The sequence below is a fragment of the Lolium rigidum genome, chromosome 7 (genome assembly GCF_022539505.1).
Source record: "Lolium rigidum isolate FL_2022 chromosome 7, APGP_CSIRO_Lrig_0.1, whole genome shotgun sequence".
NCBI lineage: Eukaryota > Viridiplantae > Streptophyta > Magnoliopsida > Poales > Poaceae > Lolium > Lolium rigidum.
In genome coordinates, this window is record NC_061514.1 from 252,713,454 (window position 1) to 252,733,498 (window position 20,045).

Here is a 20,045-nt window from a genome sequence, read left to right on the forward strand (position 1 = left end):
CGAAGGCGCCTCACCTAGATCTCCGGTGACCCTCGCCACAAAGGCCTAGGTCACGGTTCCACTAAGGGATTTCCTTCGAGGCGGAAACCGGGCCTTACACAAAGATTGGGGCACACATCCACAACTTAATTGGAGGCTCCCAACAAATCGCCACAAAGGCCTAGAATCTGTCTAGGGTTCCAAGAACCCAAGAGTAACAACCTTCTTGCTTTCACCTCCACGAATCACCGTGGAGAACTCAAACCGATGCACCAAATGCAATGGCAAGAACACCACAAAGATGCTCAAGTCCTTCTCTCTCAAATTCCAACAAAGCTATAAAAGCTATTGGGGGAATAAGAGAGGAAGAACAAAGAGGAGAACAAAAAATTCTCCAAGATCTAGATCCCAAAGATTCACTCACAAAGAGATGATTTGGTTTGGTCAAAGTGTGGATCTAGATCCCCTCAATCTTTCTCTCAAATAGATGCAAGAATCATGGGAAGGGGAGAAAGATCTCAAGCTTCAAAAAGTCAACAACAATGGAGGAGCAAAGCTTGAGAAGAGAGGAGGAAGAAGAAGGAGCAAGAGATCCAAAAAACAAGAGAGAGAGGGGGCATAAAAGGAGGCCCCAAAATCTGCCCGTTGGAGGCCGCTGCGCGCGTGGGAGGGGGAGGCCGGAGGTACCGGCCAGGTAGGGCCGGTACTACCGGCCATGGTCGAGCAGCGCTGGCCAGGAGAGGCCTGGGGCGCGCGGGCCGGGAGGGGAGGCCGGAGCCTCCGGCCGGGGTACCGGCCAAGGTACCGCCGGGGCTCCAACCTCCCTGGCACATGTACTGAGCCACAAATGGCTCCCCGGTACCACGGGCGGTACCTAGCCCGGAGGCTCCGGCCATGGTGAGGCCGGTGGTACCGCCCGTGCCTCCGGCGGCTGCCCCTCCTCCCCTTTTTCCTTTCTTTTTACTTTTCTTTCTTTTAAACCCAAATAGAAGACAAACTTCAAAAGATAATATCTAGAGTTTGGAAACTCCGATCAAGACGAAACCAATTTTGTTGGAAATATGGAAACTAGTTGGGGGTGATTTTCTATTAATTTTAGAGGTGCAACACCTCAACATGAGAAACCGAGAAAATCACCAAACTCGAAAACGCAACAAGTGATAAGCCCGAAATCCATTTTCGAAGAACTAGAGCTTGTCATGAGAATAAGCACAAGCTCTAAAACATCACATGGATAATACCCAAATAACAACCAAGAAAGGTGATGCAAGAATGCAAAGGTTTGAGCTCTCTCCGAACGATACGATCGAGTTACTCACTCGAGAGCCCTCTTGATAGTACGGCAACTAAACTATAAACCGGTCTCCAACTACACTATGAGACCGGTGAGAAAGAAACCCTATCATGAGCAAACCTTAACCTTGCGCATTCCACTTGAGCTTGATGATGATGGTCTTGACCGCAACAAGATGGAACACCTTTCTTGATTGTGCTTGCTTGACGAAGTCTTGTAGATTGCTCCCCCATAATCCACCATGGGAGAGCTTCTTCTTCGCGCATCTTCTCAAATCCATGAACACCATATGGATGGCAAGCTTCAAGCATATGATCTCTTCGAGTTGGCTCATCTTGAACTTGCACTTCATTTCTTCATTCTTCATCATGTTGATGTCTTGAGATAACTTGAGGGCTCACTTCATCTTCATCTTCAAGACATACTTGACACTTGATATCCTTCATCAATTTCTTCTTATTGCAACCTTGAAGCCAACATATGGTTCAAGCATTGCCTATGGACAACTACTACAAATATAACTCAATGCAAACATTAGTCCATAGGGATTGTCATTAATTACCAAAACCACACATGGGGGCTCCATGCACTTTCAATGGACTCACGAGGTCCACAACCTCGAACTCGATCCTTTCGGTGCGGAAGTGATCCGGCTTCCCGAACATCACTTCCAGCATGATCCGGCCGATCGGCTGGCAACAGTGGCCTGGCACGATGCCATGGAAGACGGTGGGGGTGGGACGCAGCTCGGCTTCTTGGATGCCTAGCTTGCGGGCGGTGTCGCGGTAGAGGATGTTGATGCTGCTGCCCCCGTCGATGAGGACGCGCGAGAAGCGCACGCTGCTCCGAGTCGTGCCGATGGTGGGGTCGAGGACCATGGCGTAGCTGCCCGGCTTTGGCAGGATAGCCGGTGTGTCGCGGCGATCAAATGTGATGGCCTGCTCTGACCAGTTTAGTACTGGGGGACCGGCGGTATGACCGCGTTGACCTCGAGGGAACGGCTCTGCTGGCTCGTCTTGTCCTCGGGCTCGGAGGTGAAGATGATGTAGGTGGCATCCTCGGCCAGGTAGCGGCCATGTTGCACTTGGTTAGCATCGTGGTGCTTGAGGTTGGTGTTCTCTGCGCCGGCTTGGCCACCCGGCCCGCCTGCTGGAGGAGGCGGGGGTGGGGGTGGGAGGGGTTCGCCGCTTGTCAGCCGCTTCATGAAGTGGCAGTCGCGGATGGTGTGGTTGGAGGGGTTCTTGCCGCTGTGGTACTTGCACGGCGAGTCAAGCATCTGCTCGAAGGTGTACTTCGGCTTCCACTGCCGGTCTTGCTTCTGGCGCCGGCTGCCGCCAGCCGCCGCATGGTCCGACACGGCTGCCACATGGGCGGAACCGTACCGGCGGTCCGGCTGGTCGCTGTGCCGCTTGCCGCGGTAGTTGTCCCGCCGGCTGCCATGCGAGCCGCCCTCGGCCGGCTTGTGCTCGGCCGGCTTGTTTTTGTCCCGCCTTGCTGGGGCCGGTGAAATCTCAGCCGGCGCCTTGCCGGCTTCCTCAGCCAGCGCGTACTTGTCGGCGATGGCCATCAAGGCGGCCATCGACTTGGGGTCGCTGCGGCGCAGCTTGTGCCACAAGCATGGTGTTGGGCTGGCAGCCTCCCATAAAGAAGCCGATGGCTTGGATCTCATGCACACCCTCGCAGGAGTTGCGCATTTCGCACCGGCGCGTCGGGTATGCGCGGTCCGTCTCGTCCGGGCCCCGCTTGCACATCTCAAGCCGCCGAGGGCGACCCGGCCGGCGATAGGTGCCGGTGAAGTTGCTGATGAAGGCTTCTTCGAAATCCAACCAGCCGTTGATGCTGCCGGCTGGCAGGTTGTTGAGCCAGGTGCGGGCGAAGCCGACCAGCATCAGGGGGCAGTAGCGTACCGCCCAGCGCTTGTTGCCCCTGGCGATGCCGACTGCGGTGGAGTAGTCCAGCAGCCAGTCCTCCGGCTTGGCAGTGCCGTCGTACTTGGGGGTGTCGCGAGGGAGCTGGAAGCCGTCGATCATGGGCTCGTTGGCGATGCGGGGCCCGAAGCACTTTGGGCCGGCTGGCCCCTCTTCTTCCACGATGCGAGACTCGACCAGCCGATCGAGGCGATCTCGGGCGTCTACCGGCTCGATGCGCGGGCCCAGCCGGGAACGTGCCGGCTGGCGAGCGCCGCTGGCTTCTGGAGCCGGCCGGTGCGGGCGTCGAGGCTCGGAGTCTTGCTCCTGGTTCCGGCTTGGTGGAGGCCGGCTGCGGCTACTGCCGCCGCCTGGCTGGCGGCTCGGCCGGCTTGAGCTCGCGTGTGTAGCGTGGGAGTCGTTGCGCCGGCTTGGTGCTGGGGAGATGGACTCGGCCGTGTCCCTGGCATTGCCTGCGGCACCACGAGCGTGAGAAGCTCTGGGATCTTGGGCGTACTCGGGGTCTTTCGACTGCCGGTTGGCAGCCTTCAACAACTCCGCCACCCGCTCGGTCCGGCGGCGTAACTCTTCGCCTTCGAGGCGGTGCAGCTCTTCCGCGGCGGCTTCGGCCGCGAGCATGTTCTTGTCGGGGGTGTTGTAGAGGGGCAGCTCCATTGACGGAGCCGGCGCGTCCGCGCCGTCGCGATCGATCTCGGCGCCTAGGTCGCGGCCTCTCGCGGCGGATCCGGCCGGCTCGGCGGGGGTTGTCGCCGCCTGGGGTGAGGCCGTGGGCGCGGTTGTACTCGCGCTGGGTGATCTCCCACTGGCGCTTAGCAGCAGCCAGCTCCTCGGTCTGCTTGAGGAGGAGCACGCGGTGCGCCTCCAGGTCTGCCTCGACGGTGGCGGCGTCGGCGCCGGCGCCGGTTGTGAGCGGAGTGCTCAGCTTCGCCCGGACTTCTTCCAGCCGGGATGGTGGTGGTGGAGGCTTTGCGCCTGATGCGGACGCATGCCCGCCGACGTTGCGCTCCAAGTCGGGGCCGCGGATGCGCGTGGACTTGGTGGGCTGTTCGTCGCCGGCCGCCATGACCTCGTGCATGATGCAGGGGCCGGCGGCGGTGAGGCCGGCGCCGGCTCCAGGGGAGGGCTTGCGCAGCGCAGGATCTGGCGCGGATAGCGCGGTGGTGCGACGGTGGCGACGTAGACGTCGAAGCCGCCGAAGCTGATGATGTTGCCGCCGGCAGGGAACGGCCGGTCGGCGAAGCAACCAGCGTTGTCGCTGATGTAGTCGAGGGAGCCGAATCTCCAGATCAAGCCTGAAGCGACCCGCTCGCCGGTGGTGATGGTGAGGCCCGTCCGGATGAAGACACCGGCCGCGGACACTGAAGGCCCCACGGTGGGCGCCAAATGTCGTGGTATCGTCACGGCATATGCCATAGGGTGGCTAATCGAAGGTAGTTCCTAGATAGTCTCACGGAGGGCCTCGAACCTGGGTACGTCGACCGTGTCACTCGTGCCCATACCCGCTTCCGGATACCACCGTGAGACCATCTAGGAACCACCTTCGATTAGCCACCCTATGGCATATGCCGTGACGATACCACGACATAAGTTGAGAATAATCAAAAGCGAGAAATCCAATGCGAGCTTTCTCCTTAGACCTTTGTACAGGCGGCATAGAGGTACCCCTTTGTGACACTTGGTTGAAACATATGTTATGCAATGATAATCCGTGTTAATCCAAGCTAATTAGGACAAGGTGCGAGCACTATTGGTATACTATGCATGAGGCTTGCAACTTATAGGATGTCTTATACATAACACATATGCTTTATTACTACCGTTGACAAAATTGTTTCTATGTTTTCAAAATAAAAGCTCTAGCACAAAAATAGTAATCCATGCTTCCCTCTGCGAAGGGCCTATCTTCTACTTTATTGTTGAGTCAGTTTACCCATTCCTTCTATCTTGGAAGCAAACACTTGTGTCAACTGTGTGCATTGATTCTTACATGTTTACTTATTGCACTTGTTATATTACTTTGTGTTGACAATTATCCATGAGATATACATGTTGAAGTTGAAAGCAACCGCTGAAACTTATATCTTCCTTTGTGTTACTTCAATGCTTTCTACTAAGAATCTATTGCTTTATGAGTAACTCTTATGCAAGTCTTATTGATGCTTGTCTTGAAAGTACTATTCATGAAAAGTCTTTGCTATATGATTCATTTGTTTACCCATTATCTTCACCATTGCTTCGAATCGCTGCATTCATCTCATATGCTTTATAATAGTATGATCAAGATTATGATAGCATGTCACTTCAGAAATTATCTTTTTTATCGTTTACCTACTCGAGGGCGAGTAGGAACTAAGCTTGGGGATGCTTGATACGTCTCAAACGTATCTATAATTTCTTATGTTCCATGCTACTTTTATGATGATACTCACATGTTTTATACACATTTTATGTCATTATTATGCGTTTTCCGGAACTAACCTATTGACGAGATGCCGAAGTGCCGCTTCTCGTTTTCTCGCTGTTTTTGGTTTTAGAAATCCTAGTAAGGAAATATTCTCGGAATTGGACGAAATCAACGCCCAGTATCTTATAATTCCACGAAGCTTCCAGAACACCAGAGAGGGGCCAGAGGAGGGCCACAGGCCCCCCACACATGTGGCCGGCGCGGCCCAGGGGGGGCGCCCCCTATTGTCTGGTGGCTCCGTAGCCCCTCCGACTCCGCCTCTTCGCCTATAAGAAGCCCCCTGACCTAAATCTTCGATACGAAAAATCCACGGTACGAGAAACCTTCCAGAGCCGCCGCCACCGCGAAGCCAAGATCTGGGGGACAGGAGTCTCTGTTCCGGCACGCCGCCGGGACGGGGAAGTGCCCCCGGAAGTCATCTCCATCGACACCACCGCCATCTCCATCGACGCTGCTGTCTCCCATGAGGAGGGAGTAGTTTTCCATCGAGGCTAAGGGCTGTACCGGTAGCTATGTGGTTAATCTCTCTCCATGTACTTCAATACAATGATCTCATGAGCTGCCTTACATGATTGAGATCCATATGATGAGCTTGTAATCTAGATGTCGTTATGCTATTCAAGTGGATTTAACTTATGTGATCTCCGGAGACTCCTTGTCCCACGTGTGTAAAGGTGACAGAGTGTGTGCACCGTGTGGGTCTCTTAGGCTATATTTCACGTAATACTTATTCACCGAGTTATGATTTGAGTTGGATGTCTCTATGAAATTGTGGTGTGTTAGTACCTCCTATGAATGCTCACAAGTGACGGCGTGGGGTGTTTATTAGTACTTGGGAATACATCTTTAAGGTTTGCCTACATGATGAATTAGTGTTCGTTATCTTGCCGGAGAGTAATTCGAATAGCATAGTGAAGTGCTTATTTATATTCCTTTATGATTGCAATGTGCTTTATATCACTATTAATCTATGTACTACTCTAGTGATGTTATTAAGTAGTCTATTCCTCCTCCATGATGTAATGGTGACAGTGTGTGCATCATGTAGTACTTGGCGTAGTTTATGATTGTAATCTCTTGTAGATTATGGAGTTAACTATTACTATGATAGTATTGCTGTGATCTATTACTCCTTTCATAGTCTGTCGGTGACGGTGTGCATGCTATGTTAGTACTCGGTATAATTTCATTGGTCTACCATGCACTCTAAGGTTATTTAAATATGAACATCGAATGTTGTGGAGCTTGTTAACTCCGGCATTGAGGTGCTCTTGTAGCCCTACACAATTAATGGTGTTCATCATCCAACAAGAGAGTGTAGAGTGGTTTCATTATGTGATCAATGTTGAGAGTGTCCACTAGTGAAAGTATGATCCCTAGGCCTTGTTTCCAAATACCGCAATCATCGCTTGTTTACTTGTTTTTCTCGCATCTTTACTTCCCGCAATATTACTACCATCAACCGCAAGCCGGCAAGCTATTTTCTCGGCGCCGTTACTACTTGCTCATATTCATTCATACCACTTGTATTTCACTATCTCTTCGCCGAACTAGTGCACCTATACATCTGACAAGTGTATTAGGTGTGTTGGAGACACAAGAGACTTCTTGTATCGTGATTGCAGGGTTGCTTGAGAGGGACCTTGGGTGATCCACTTAAGGGAAAACTTGCTGTTTTTCTACAAACCTCTGCTCTTGGAGGCCCAACACTGTCTACAGGAAAAGGAGTGTGCGTAGACATCAGGCCTCTAGGGAATCTACTGGAAATTAAGGTACTCCTTTTAATAGAGCACTGGAGCAAAGCATTAACACTCCGTGAACACATGTGATCCTCATATCACCGCCTTCCCCTTCGGTTGTCCCACTTTCTGTCACTTTGGGGCCTCGGGTTCCGAACAACAATACGTGTATACAACTTGCAGGTAAGATCATAAAACAATGCATATCATCATGAAACAATAACATGTTCAGATCTGACATCATGGCACTCGGGCCCTAGTGACAAGCATTAAGCATAAAAAGTTGCAACAATATCATAAAAGTACCAATTACGGACACTAGGCACTATGCCCTAACAATCTTATGCTATTACATGACCAATCTCATCCAATCCCTACCATCCCCTTCAGCCTACGGCGGGGGAATTACTCACACATGGATGGGGGAAACATGGTTGGTCGATGGAGAGGCGTCGGTGGTGATGATGGCGATGATCTCCTCCAATTCCCCATCCCGGCGGAGTGCCAGAACGGAGTTTCTGGTCCCGAGATGGAGTTTCGCGATGGCGGCGGTGTTCTGGATGTCATCTGGCGATTTCGTCTAACCCCCCGTGCGTTTTTAGGTCGAAGACGTTAAGTAGTCAAAAGGGGGCGTCAGAGGCTGGCCGAGGCGGCCTCACCATAGGGCGGCGCGCCCCCCTCCTAGGCCGCGCCGGCCCATGGTGTGGGGGCCGTGGGCCCCCCTGGCCTGCCCTTCTGGCTCCGTGAATCTTCTGGAAAAATAAGCCCTTGGGCATTAATTCCGGGGATTTTCCTGAAAGTTGAATTTCTGCACAAAAATGAGACACCAGGGCAATTCTGCTAAAAACAGTGTTAGTCCGTGTTAGTTGTATCCAAAATACACAAATTAGAAGCAAAACAATAGCAAAAGTGTTCGGGAAAGTAGATACGTTTTGGACGTATCAGCATACAGTCACTCGTAACCGGTTCATCGGAAGGAAACGAAATCACTTGTTTCAAAGTGGAGACATCGACGTAACACCGGGAGTGGAGTAAGGAAAGACTGACTCATCGAACACGACATCACGGGAAATATAAATACGGCCCGTGGAACGATCTAGGCACTTGTACCCCTTGTGCATCGGAATATAACCCAAAAAGACTCACATTGTGGATCGGAAAGACAACTTGCGAGCATTATACTTCCGCAAGCTGGCCAGCAAGTGCATCCAAAAACATGGAAAAAAGTGTAGTTGGGATGGACTTTAAGAAGCCGAAAAAGAGGTGTATCTTGCTGGAGCACAGGTGTAGGCATGCGATTAATGAGATAGCACGCGGTGAGAAAAGCTTCATCCCAATACCGAAGTGGAAGGGAAGAGTGCGCAAGCAAAGCAAGACCGGTTTCCACGAGATGGCGATGCTTGCGTTCAGCAATTCCATTTTGCTGCGATGTGTGAGGACACGAGACGCGATGGGAGATGCCAAGGCGCTGGAAGTAGCGATGCAACTTATGATACTCTCCACCCCAATCTGAGTGAACGGCCTTGATTTTAGTGTTCAGCAGATGCTCCACATGCGCCTGGAAGGTATAAAAGACATTCTCAACATCAGACTTATGCTTGAGGAGATAAATCCAACAGAAACGGGAATAATCATCGACAAAGCTAACATAATATTTATACCCTCCTGAGGATGCAATAGCTGGACCCCATACATCCAAATGAATTAACTCAAGAGGTGCAGTAGAAACACGATGAGAATTATTATAAGACAATTGTCGACTTCTGGCACATTGACAAGCATCATAAACTGAAGTCTGATTATTGGAAGAACACACTAAATCATTTTGCCTAACAATGGTTTGAACCACATTATTTGTGGGATGACCGAGACGATGATGCCAATGAGCCGAAGAGGTCTTCACGCCGGAGGACGCCCGACACGACGATGCAGGAAGAACTCGACCAAACGGGATGGGGTACAGTCCGTCTTTGCTTCTACCGTGTAGAAGAACTTTCTTCGTGACCTTGTCCTTTACAAGGAAAAAGAACTTATGAAACTCAGCAAAAACTTGATTATCAGAAACAAGATGATAAACTGAAAGAAGGTGATTATGAATATGTGGAACATGAAGAATATTTTTCAGTTTCAAAGATGAACCAGGTAAGGACGAATGACCAATATGCGAAATAGACAAACCTGCACCGTTGGCCACCTGAACTTGGTCCTTCCCGTGGTAGCGGTCATGAACGTGGAGACGCTCGAGATCACTCGTCAGGTGATCGGAGGCACCGGAGTCGAGGTGCCAGTACTGGTCATTGGAGGATGTCGATGCAGAGCTGCCGGTGCGCTGCTGCTTTTGATCATAGTGCCGGCAGCAGTCACTCGCGTCATGCCCCCAAATATCACAGATCTGACACTGGGGGCGCCACCTGCGACATCCTCCTCCGTTGTGGCCGTTGTTACCGCCATTGTTGTCGTTGCGATGATGGTCTTGGCCACCTCAACCGTGACCGCAAGACCCCTGTCCGTAGCCTCCTTGGACAGGGTCGTGCTTCCCCTGCGAGCCACCACCCGCGGGACGACCGCCGCTAGGGCGAGACGAGTTGCTCGCTTTTCCCAGAGTTGTTGGTGTAGGGGCGAGATGCGGCGTTAGCCGAGGAGGTCCAGTCCTCGGGATCAGCCTGTTGCTGCTTCTGAAGGCCCTCATAGTTGAGGACGTTCTTGTAGAACATGGCCATCGTGACAGGCGTAGTCACAAATTCCATAGACGCCGCGATCGGGTTGAACGAGGATCCCAACCCGGTGAGCATGTAGTCGATGATCTCGTCATCGCGGAGAGGGGAACCAGCGGCGGCCATGGTGTCGGTGAGGGGCATTCACCTTCTGCATATACTCGTCGGTGGACTTGTCTCCCTTCTTCAGTCCTTGGATCTCGCACCGAAGAGGACGGGTGCCACGTGGTTTTCGGCGGAGAAAATGGCGTGGACGGCGCTTCAGGCCGCCGCAGCCATTGTGCAGCCGATGAGCTGGGCCGAGACATCCTCGTGCATCGACCCGAGGAGGTGGCCGAGGACGCGCTGGTCCAAGGTCCACCACTGCGCGTACACGGGGTTAGCGACGTCGCGCGCGGCGTCACCAGTGCCTTCCCGGATGGTGTGTGGCGGCAGCGGAGCCGGGCCGTCAAGGAAACCATGAAGACGTGCTCCAGCGAAGTTGGGAAGGGCGAGCGCCTTCCACAACATGAAGTTGTTGCCGTTCAAGTGGACGGTGATGGCCGGGAGAACCGGGTCTGCCGCCATGTCGGACGGCGACGCGATGACGGGGCCAGCCACGGCGGTGGAGAGGCTGGCGCTGGAGGAGCTCGTCAGCACGATGCTGGAATCCTGTTGGGCCATCGCAGCGGCGGCGGCGAGCGAGATCGTGGCGGCGGCTAGCTAGGGTTTGCTAGTGGCGGCGGCGGAAGGAGCTAGGCGGCTCTGATACCAAGTCAAGAAAGGGTTTAGGTTTTTCGTGGGTGCAATGCACGCACATCTCTTCTATATATAAGGGTGATCATACAAATACATGCGCATATACGCGTACATATACATGACAGATTATATGCCTACTAGACCTAATTTAACACTCCCTCTTAATCTGAACTTCTACTATGAACAAGATTCAGATTGGTCTTGAAACGGTCTAGCATCTGTCGAGTAGCTGGTTTAGTAAATGCATCAGCTAATTGATCACCAGAAGAGATAAACCTGACTTGTAAAGCTCCAGCTGCAACACGCTCTCGCACAAAATCGAAATCAATCTAAATGTGCTTCATCCGTGCGTAGAAAACTGGGTTGGCAGTCATGTATGTAGCCCCTAAATTATCACACCATAAAACGGGTGTGCGCTGCTGAGAAACACCCAACTCCTTGAGTAGCGACTCTACCCATATAGTTAGACCTGCGAAAACACAGTTCAATATGTAGTGTCCCTTTGACATAAGGCAGAATGCGTTTCACTGCTTCCCAATGAACATCACTGGGCTGAGACAAAAACTGACATACTTTGTTTACCGCAACGAAATATTCGGGCGAGTGAGAGTCAAATACTGAAGCCACCCACAATACTTGGGTACCGGAAAGAATCCACAGTACCAAGAGGAGTGTCAGACACCCGAGACAGAGGATCAAATGCGGATAATGGAGTAGAAGTGGCTTTGCAATTCTCCATATTCACACGGTGCAACAAGTCTAGTGCATATTTGCACTGAGTCACTATCATCCCCCTGAATGGAAAGACGCTTCCAAACCCAAAAAAATAATCCAAAACTTCAAGATCCTTGATGGGAAAATGAGCGGAAAGAGCACGGACCGGTCGATCAACCGCTCCAGGGCTGTGCGCATGTGCCTAGAGATGACATTTTCTTTATTTTTCTCAAATATATACTCCCTCTGTTCCATTCTATAGTGCCTATAGTTTTTTGGTACGGAAATTAGCGCAAGAGTATTTTTTTACACAAGATCACTAGCTAAACGATTTGAGATCAACGTAAAATTTGGGAAATCCATATCTTCCTAACTTACCATAATAAATTTAGGAGCTGAACGATTTGGGAGCTGAACGGGGAGGGGGTAATTGAAAAAAAAGCTAAGCTATAACCTTATATTCTGAAACAAATGCCAAAAATCTATAGGCACTATAGAAAGGAACGGAGGGAGTATTATATAGTAGGGCTGTTGTCTCCGCCCTGGGTGTGCGCGTGTGCGTTTATAGGGGTGAGTGTACACGCGTGTATATGATCGTCTGCGTTTGTATCGTGTTTCTCAAAAAAAAAAAAAATGGTCAGAAGCTGCTACTTTCAAGTTAACACAGGACTTGATTTTGAAACCTTATGCCAACTCTAAACATGCAGGTTTAAATTTAGTTAGTGCTTGCACTCTATGGAGTTTATGGAAGATTAGAAAGGGGATGATCTTTGATGGTCTAACATGGATTGATTCTAAATAGGGATGGAGCTTGATCCTTAATTCCGTGAAGTGGTGGGAGCTGATCTTCAAGGAATCCATGTTCGGTCACAACAAACACTTTTGCAAGGATGTAAGAAAACTGCTAAAGACACCATTGAGGCTGGAAGGTGGCTAGCCGCCTCAAGGGCGAAGCAAGCGAATAATGAGTGTACATAGTGCACCTGAAGATATATGTTTACTCATATTTTTTATATTTATTTAATGTGTATTGCTCTGTATTTAAGTTAGACAATGGAGTACAAGCTGCAGCCAAAAGATAATGGATGTACATTTATACATCCATGTAGTGATCAAGGCTCCGCCTATGGCCGCCTGCCGGATCAACGATGAAGCAAACACTCAAGCTCTGCCTCCTTCACTTTTAAAACTTTATTACGACCCAACAATTTTTTTCAAGAGAACAAGATATGAAGATATGGTAGTCAATACTTATTCCTCTTCCAGCGCTCTGCAAATGTGTCAGCTCTTAGCATACTACATTTGACTATTATCTAAGTGGCACATAGTTATTGTGGATTGAGAGAGTGCAATACCAAATCTGATTTTATTTACTAAACCATCTCTATACACAATGAATACCAAATCTTATATTATTTCAAGAAATATAAAAAATGGGATTAGCTACAAGTCGAAAGACCTACTTTTAATTTTTATTACTTTTTGGTCTATTTGTACTGCTATTGATGAGTATTAATAGGTTGGCAGAATTTTCGCAAAAATATACCTAGTATATGTAAGATACAATGGACTGAGGTAATGTGTCTAAAATTTACCATATATCAAGAAAAACACACTAAAAGCCTCTTGTTGGGGCTGGCCTAGTTGCTCATAACATTTCTAGGAGGCGTATTACCCACTCTTGGCAGGAGCGAGTGTTAGTCCGCCTGTGGGAAGATCACCATGGCCCGCTCGTATTGGGCCGAAAAACATGTACAGATATTTTTTTCTTTTCTTACCAATTTCTTTTCTTTTTTTCTATTGTTTCTTTTTTAATCAGAATATTTCCAGATTTGAGAAATTTCAAGCTCTTAAAATTTTAAATATAAACAATTTTCAAATTGGAATAATTTTTTATTTAATTCTTTTTGAAGTTTGTACAAACTTCAAATTAGAACAAGTTTCAAATCTGAACAATTTTTTAAACCAGAAAAAATGAAGAAGCCATCAAAACGAAGAACAAGTTTCGTTGAAACTCCCCATCAATAGGGCAGCCCACCCCGCTGATCGCTTTAGGTGGGAACAAATCGTCCCGCAATGAGCGATAAATAAGGTTTGTTGCCACTAAAGTAGTTTTGTGTTACCTCCTTTGTTAGCACGATCACGGTGATTAGGATTGCAGTGCATGACCAGATGGCCCAACTTAACACAAAATTAGGACAAGCTCATTATAAGTCGAACAACGATATATACAAGCACATCTACACGAAGCTGGCATCTATTTAGGTCTCGTCATGTGAAAGATTTTCTAGACAAACCGCTCAAGTGCGACAGATTGTACTAGTTCTTCTATCATAAGTCATATATTTTTTAAAAATTAAATAAAACTTATAAACTTGAGAAAGAATGTTAATGAAGTTTAAACAAATTATTGGAGCTATAAAATTTTGATCGAAGGATTCCATAAAAGTTCGTATAATTCTAAAAGCTATTCAACATGATACAAATAATTACCAGTTTTTTAATAGAATTGTATAGTTAAAAATTTTGCTCCCGATTTTCAGAAATTATTCTTCTAAGTTAAATAACGTGCAAATAATAACAAATAATTTTTAAAATATTCATTTGCACCGCAAATATCTTTATTTTTTTGGAAAACCAACAATAAAACATGACAATAAATGAATGAATATCAAATAAACTATAATGAAAAAGGAAATGAATAGAAATAAAAAAATATAATGAAATATGGAAAAAACAAAAAGGGAAATAAAATATAAGAGGGGCTGACCAATTTTGCACCACGTTTGGGCGACCCCAAGTATGTGTGTTGGGCCACACAACCTTTTTCTCTTCCTTATTTCCATTTTTCCTTTTTTCTTTTTTGTTGATTCTTTTCTATTTCTTTTTTGCATTTTTAAAATCTAAATACTTTTAAAATCTGAACGTTTAAATTTTGTATGTTTTTGAAAAATGAGAACTTTCCAAAATCTAAACAAATTACGGTGAAAGGAAATGAAAAGGTGGGCGAAAAAATTAACAAAAAACCAGATAGAAAACGGAAAGAAAAGCAACCAAAATAACAAATAATGGGCCTGGCCCAATACAGACCAGGTGTGTGCGGGGCTGGCCGCTAGGTATGTGCCGGAAATAATCGTATTTCCCGCTACTTAGCGGAAAACTCTAGAAAAAGGCCGACCTTCGCGAAGGGAAGACAACTCGCTCCGCACGCGACAAGTGGCACGCTGTGGTGCCAGAAAATCCATGGGAAGTGGTCTCCCTGCTCGCCACATGTCGCAAGGGGAAGCAAGGTGGGGATGGGGGAGGAGAGAGAAGACTGGGTTGTGTCAGTTTTTCCCTTTTTCTTGTAGATTCGTTTTTTTAAAATGAAATATCTTGAGAACCGTAAGTCCAAATTGCGAACTGTTTTCACTTTTGAGATCCTCGCGTCGAGATCTTCGAAACTAGATCTCATGTTGATAGGTTTGGAGATACATTTTTTCGTACTTCCAATAGTAGTATGATTGTACCTGTGGTGTGTACCTAACTGTACTCGTGTTTCAACTGATAAGTACTTCTGTTTTTAGTGTGTTTGGTGCAGTTTTCCCTTTACTCGGTAGCTGTACTCGTCCGTGTGCGAGACTGTACCTGTACTTACGCGCGACTGTACCTGCTCGTGTGTGCCACTGTACTTCTGCTCGTGTTCACGACTGTACCTGCTCGTATGTGTGTTTGTACCTGCTCGTCTGCGTGACTGTACTTGTACTCGCTTGTGTGTTCAACTGTACTCGTGGGTTGTGCGTGACTGTACCTGCTCGTGTGCACGACTGTACCTGCTCGTGTGCGTGACTGTACGTGTACTCGCCTGTCTGTTCAACTGTACTCGTGTGTTGTGCGTGACTGTACCTGCTCGTGTGCATGACTGTACCTGCTCGTGCGCGCGACTGTACCTACTCGTGTGTGTAATTGTACTCGTGTGTTGTATGTAACTGTACTCGTGTGTTTTATACAACTGTACCCGTGTGTTACATGTAAGTGTACTCGTGTGTTGTATATAATTGTGTAATTGTGTGTTATACGCAGGTGTACTTGTATATATCTTCGCGTGTCAAAAACTATGCTAGATGCAGTTTGTGCTGCTACCTAATCGCATGTGCTAGCTTTGTGCACGGCAGGAAGTACTCGTAGGTACGCCCAGACAAATACATGCGCGTGCGAGGCAGGACATGGCGCGAGTACGCGGACGTACGGTGGCAAAGTGCGTGTGCGGGAGAAGCCAGCGCCAGCACCGGAGTACGCACCAAGCGGTATCTGGTTCATGCGCGGGAGGCGCTCCGTACACGCGCGGGACAGTGCCACGCGTCGTACGTACGTACGCTGAAGCGCGGAACCAGACCTTCTTAAAGGTCGGTCTCTAGCTAGTCCTACCCCTACTTTTTTTTTTTTTTGAGAAACAACCACTCAGCCTCTTTATTGATCAGAAGCTAAGATGTTTACATGAAATAGCAAGCCCTCAGGCCTTTCTCCTAACCAGACATGCCTTCCAGCTGGTAGAGATGTCGCAAGACGTGCTAGGGCTGTGGGCTTCGCCATTAGATCGTCGATTTTCATGCCGAAACACCACCCCTCCACGCATTACGGCAGCTTCCTTGATCTCTGGAGTACATGGCTCGTAAATGCCCATGTTCGGCTCCTTTAAACCCATCACCACTTCCAGGCAGTCCGTGGCAATCACGGCTTCCCCTTCGTGTAGATCTCGGTGGTCGCAAGCCATTGCTTCGAGGCATCCTGGGTGAGTGATCCCCTCAAAAACCACTGCAGAGGCTCCAAGGTAGACTCCTTCGTGTGATCGGCAGACCACGCCCACCGCACCTCTATTCGCCGTCTTCGCCACGGCCCCGTCCGTGTTAACTTTGCACAGTCCCACCGGTGGTGCTCTCCACTTGGGCATCGGCGCACTATGTTTCTCCCCCGGCTGGCTCTTTTGCTTCTCCTTGCACGTCTGAAGATCAGCCAGGTAGCTTTCGATGAACTGATGAGTGGTCAACGGGCTCTGGGCAATGTCCTCATGGATGAGCTTCCTCCTTGCGTGCCAGATAGCCCAAAGAGAGACCACCAACATCGTAAACTCTTCATGGTCCATGGAATGCATCATGGAGAAGATCCATTGGCGTGCCGATGGTTCCGTCTCTATGCTTATATGCTCCACGATGGTGGGTTTGGACAGAGCCCACACACACGAGAGACATGGTGCACTCAATCAACGAGTGACGCCATGAATCCACCTGCCCACGGACCGAGCATGCCTTTGAGCTGTGCCATGCCCCTGTGGTGACGAACATCTCCCGTCGGCGGCGAGCACTTTGGGCTAGCCGCCAGAGGAAGACTCGAATTTTCGAGGGAACTTCACACTTCCACAACTTTGTCCAAGATTTTCCTTCTTCAGCTTTGCTAGACGAGGCAGCACGCTTCTCTAGCCAATCCTCCCTTGTTTTCTTCACATGGACCAAGCTGTACGTATGCGGAGCGCACCGTGAAGATGCCGTTCTTCTCGAAATGCCATGCCCGAAGTCTTCACGATTACGCATGCATAGAGGGATGCCCTTGATCACATCCACGTCCATGGGGAGAAAAAACTCTTCAACCTTCTCCATATTCCATGTGGGCTGTAGTATGATCAATATAGTCGCTTACTCGGCGTGGCGCCCCATTCCTCCTTGGCGCGATCGGCGATAACCTCTCGTCCCGGGGTAGCCAATTGTGTTGCCACGCCTCGGTGTCCTTACCATTGCCAATTCAGCGGATGAGGCCCGGCTTCATGGCGTCCCGCCTCCCGAATCGCTCGCCAAATGCGGGATGGGTGATTTCCCAATCCGGCTGATAGCAAGTCGGTTCCCGGGTAATACACCGCCTTCGGTATCCTTGCACTCAAGGCTGATGGCTGCTGAAGTATCCTCCATGCACGCACGGCAAGCAACGCGAGATTGAACAACTCAATGTCGCGGAAACCCAGTCCGCCTGCATGTTTCGGTTGAGTCATCTTCTCCCACGCTACCCAGCAGGTCCTTCTCTTGCCATCCTTGCTTCCCCACCAAAAGCTCCGCAGCATGGCGTTAATGTGATCACATAATCCTCTAGGTAACTTGAAACAAGACATGGAGAACGTAGGCACTGCCTGAGCTACTGACTTGATGAGTATTTCTTTGCCCCCAACAGACAGTAGTTGTTCCATCCATCCTAGCACTTTCTTCCAAACCCGATCCTTCAAATATTTGAACGCCCCACTCTTAGATCTGCCAACATCTGAAGGCATACCAAGATATTTCTCGCTTAGAGTTTCCCGTTGCACCTCCAAGACCACTTTGATGCCCTCTTTTACCACTGCTGGACACCCTTTGCTAAAGAAAACAGAGGACTTGTCCATATTTATACTCTGTCCCGACGCTTTACAGTATTTGTCGAGAACCTCTTTGAGCTCAATTGCTCCCTCAGTTGTTGCCTTGAAGAACAGCAGGCTGTCATCCGCGAAGAGTAAATGGTTAACTGCCGGTGTCGTGGCAGCCACACTCACTCCGCTTAGTGCTGATGACTGAAGTTGGTTTTTTAAAAGGCACGAGAGGCCCTCTACTGCCAACAAGAACAAGTATGGGGATATGGGGTCACCTTGACGGATACCCCTCGACGGGCGAAACTCCTCCTGCGGTGCACCATTAAATAACACCGCAAAGGATACAGTTGATATCAACCTCATAATAAGAGCGACCCAAGAGCTGCTAAATCCCAGTTTTAGCATAATTGCTTGCAGGTAGCTCCACTCAACACGATCATACGCTTTCCTCATATCCAGCTTCAGTGCACAAAAGCGGTGTTTCTTCGCCTTTGTTCTCTTCATAAAATGGAGACACTCGTAAGCTGTAATGATATTATCCGTGATCAGTCTTCCTGGCACAAACGCAGATTGCTCTTCTGAGATGATCTCTGGAAGGATTATCTTCAGTCTGTTCGCTGCTACTTTCGAAGCAATCTTGTAGATCACATTACAGAGGCTAATTGGTCTAAATTGACCCAACTCCTTTGGACTAGCAACCTTAGGTATTAAGACAATGAAGGTTTTATTGATACACCCTGGACTGTCCTGTCCCTTAAGAACTCGCAAGACTGCAGCCGTGACTTCCTCCCCACACACCTCCCAGTTCCTTTGGAAAAAATGCGCCGGGAACCCATCTGGCCCTGGAGCCTTTGTTGGGTACATTTCGAACAAGGCCGATTTAACCTCCTTGGCTGTAAATGGTGCATCTAGCTTGCTGTTCATGTCTGCATCGACTCGCGTCGGTACACATCTCAGCACTTCATCCATCTCTGTAACTCCCTCTGAACTATACAAGTTCTGATAGAACGACTTCGCCATCTGACCCATCTCAGCCTCATTAGTCCTACCCCTACTTAGCAGGGTGGATTAGCGCCCGCCAGCTTGCGAAAGCGAGCGGACCAAGGCCCATCTTTGCTCTGTCTTTCGTTTTTTGTTTTTTCTGCGGTTTTTTTTTCGTTTTTTTCGGTTTTTCAGGTTTTCCTTTTTCAGTTTTTGAAAATATTTTTCTAATTCAAGAAAATTTCAAATTCGGGAAAATTTCACAGTCGAGAAAATTTCAAATTTGGGAAATTTTCAAATTTAAATTCCAATAATTTTTGAGTTGGAGCAATTTTTAAAGTTTTGGTCAGTACTGAAATTTGCTCAGATTTAATTTCTACCTCGTTTTGAAATTTGTTTAAATTTTTGCTCGGTTTTGAATTATGTTTAAGTTTTTTAAAAGTGTGTGCATCCATGTAGGTGCCTGGATTTGATCCCTAGTCTCGGATAGAAGGGAGGAGTTGACACCACTGCGATGTGGCTCACTTGTTGTACCAAGACGAAATAAAAATTTATAGTACTATTTTGTCGATCGAACAAACTAATGGGTCGGCACATTCGGGTTCGCTTCAAGCGACGCACCGCTCCGGCGCACTAACAAGCGGGGAATAGGGAACCCCGGTATGTGTTGTCCTGGCCGACATATAGAAATTACCACATTCTCCACATTACACTTGTTTCAGGAGAGGTAAACGGGCTCCTCTTATAGAAACGGTAGGTCCAAATTCAGATATGCCCTGGGCTCGTATGGCAAAAGCATAAAAGTCGATTTCATATTAAGGTGCCCTTCTTTTCTACCTGCCTAAATGTTCGCCACATACAAATGGGATAAACCAGCGCAGTCCTATTTGCTCTAATTTGTAAAGACTCAAATTTGTACTTTTCTATTATTCAAATCTTTTGTAAAGATAATGTAATGTCTTGGTTATCAATAAAATGGGTTTTTTACATTATTGCACAAGTGCTTTAATTTAATATTTGAGCTGTACGAGAATTTGAATTCAAAATTGAATGGAAGATTCAAATTCAAGTTTGAATTGAATTGAACTTTGGTTCATTTTTCATGTTTTCCTTTTGTGCTAAACATC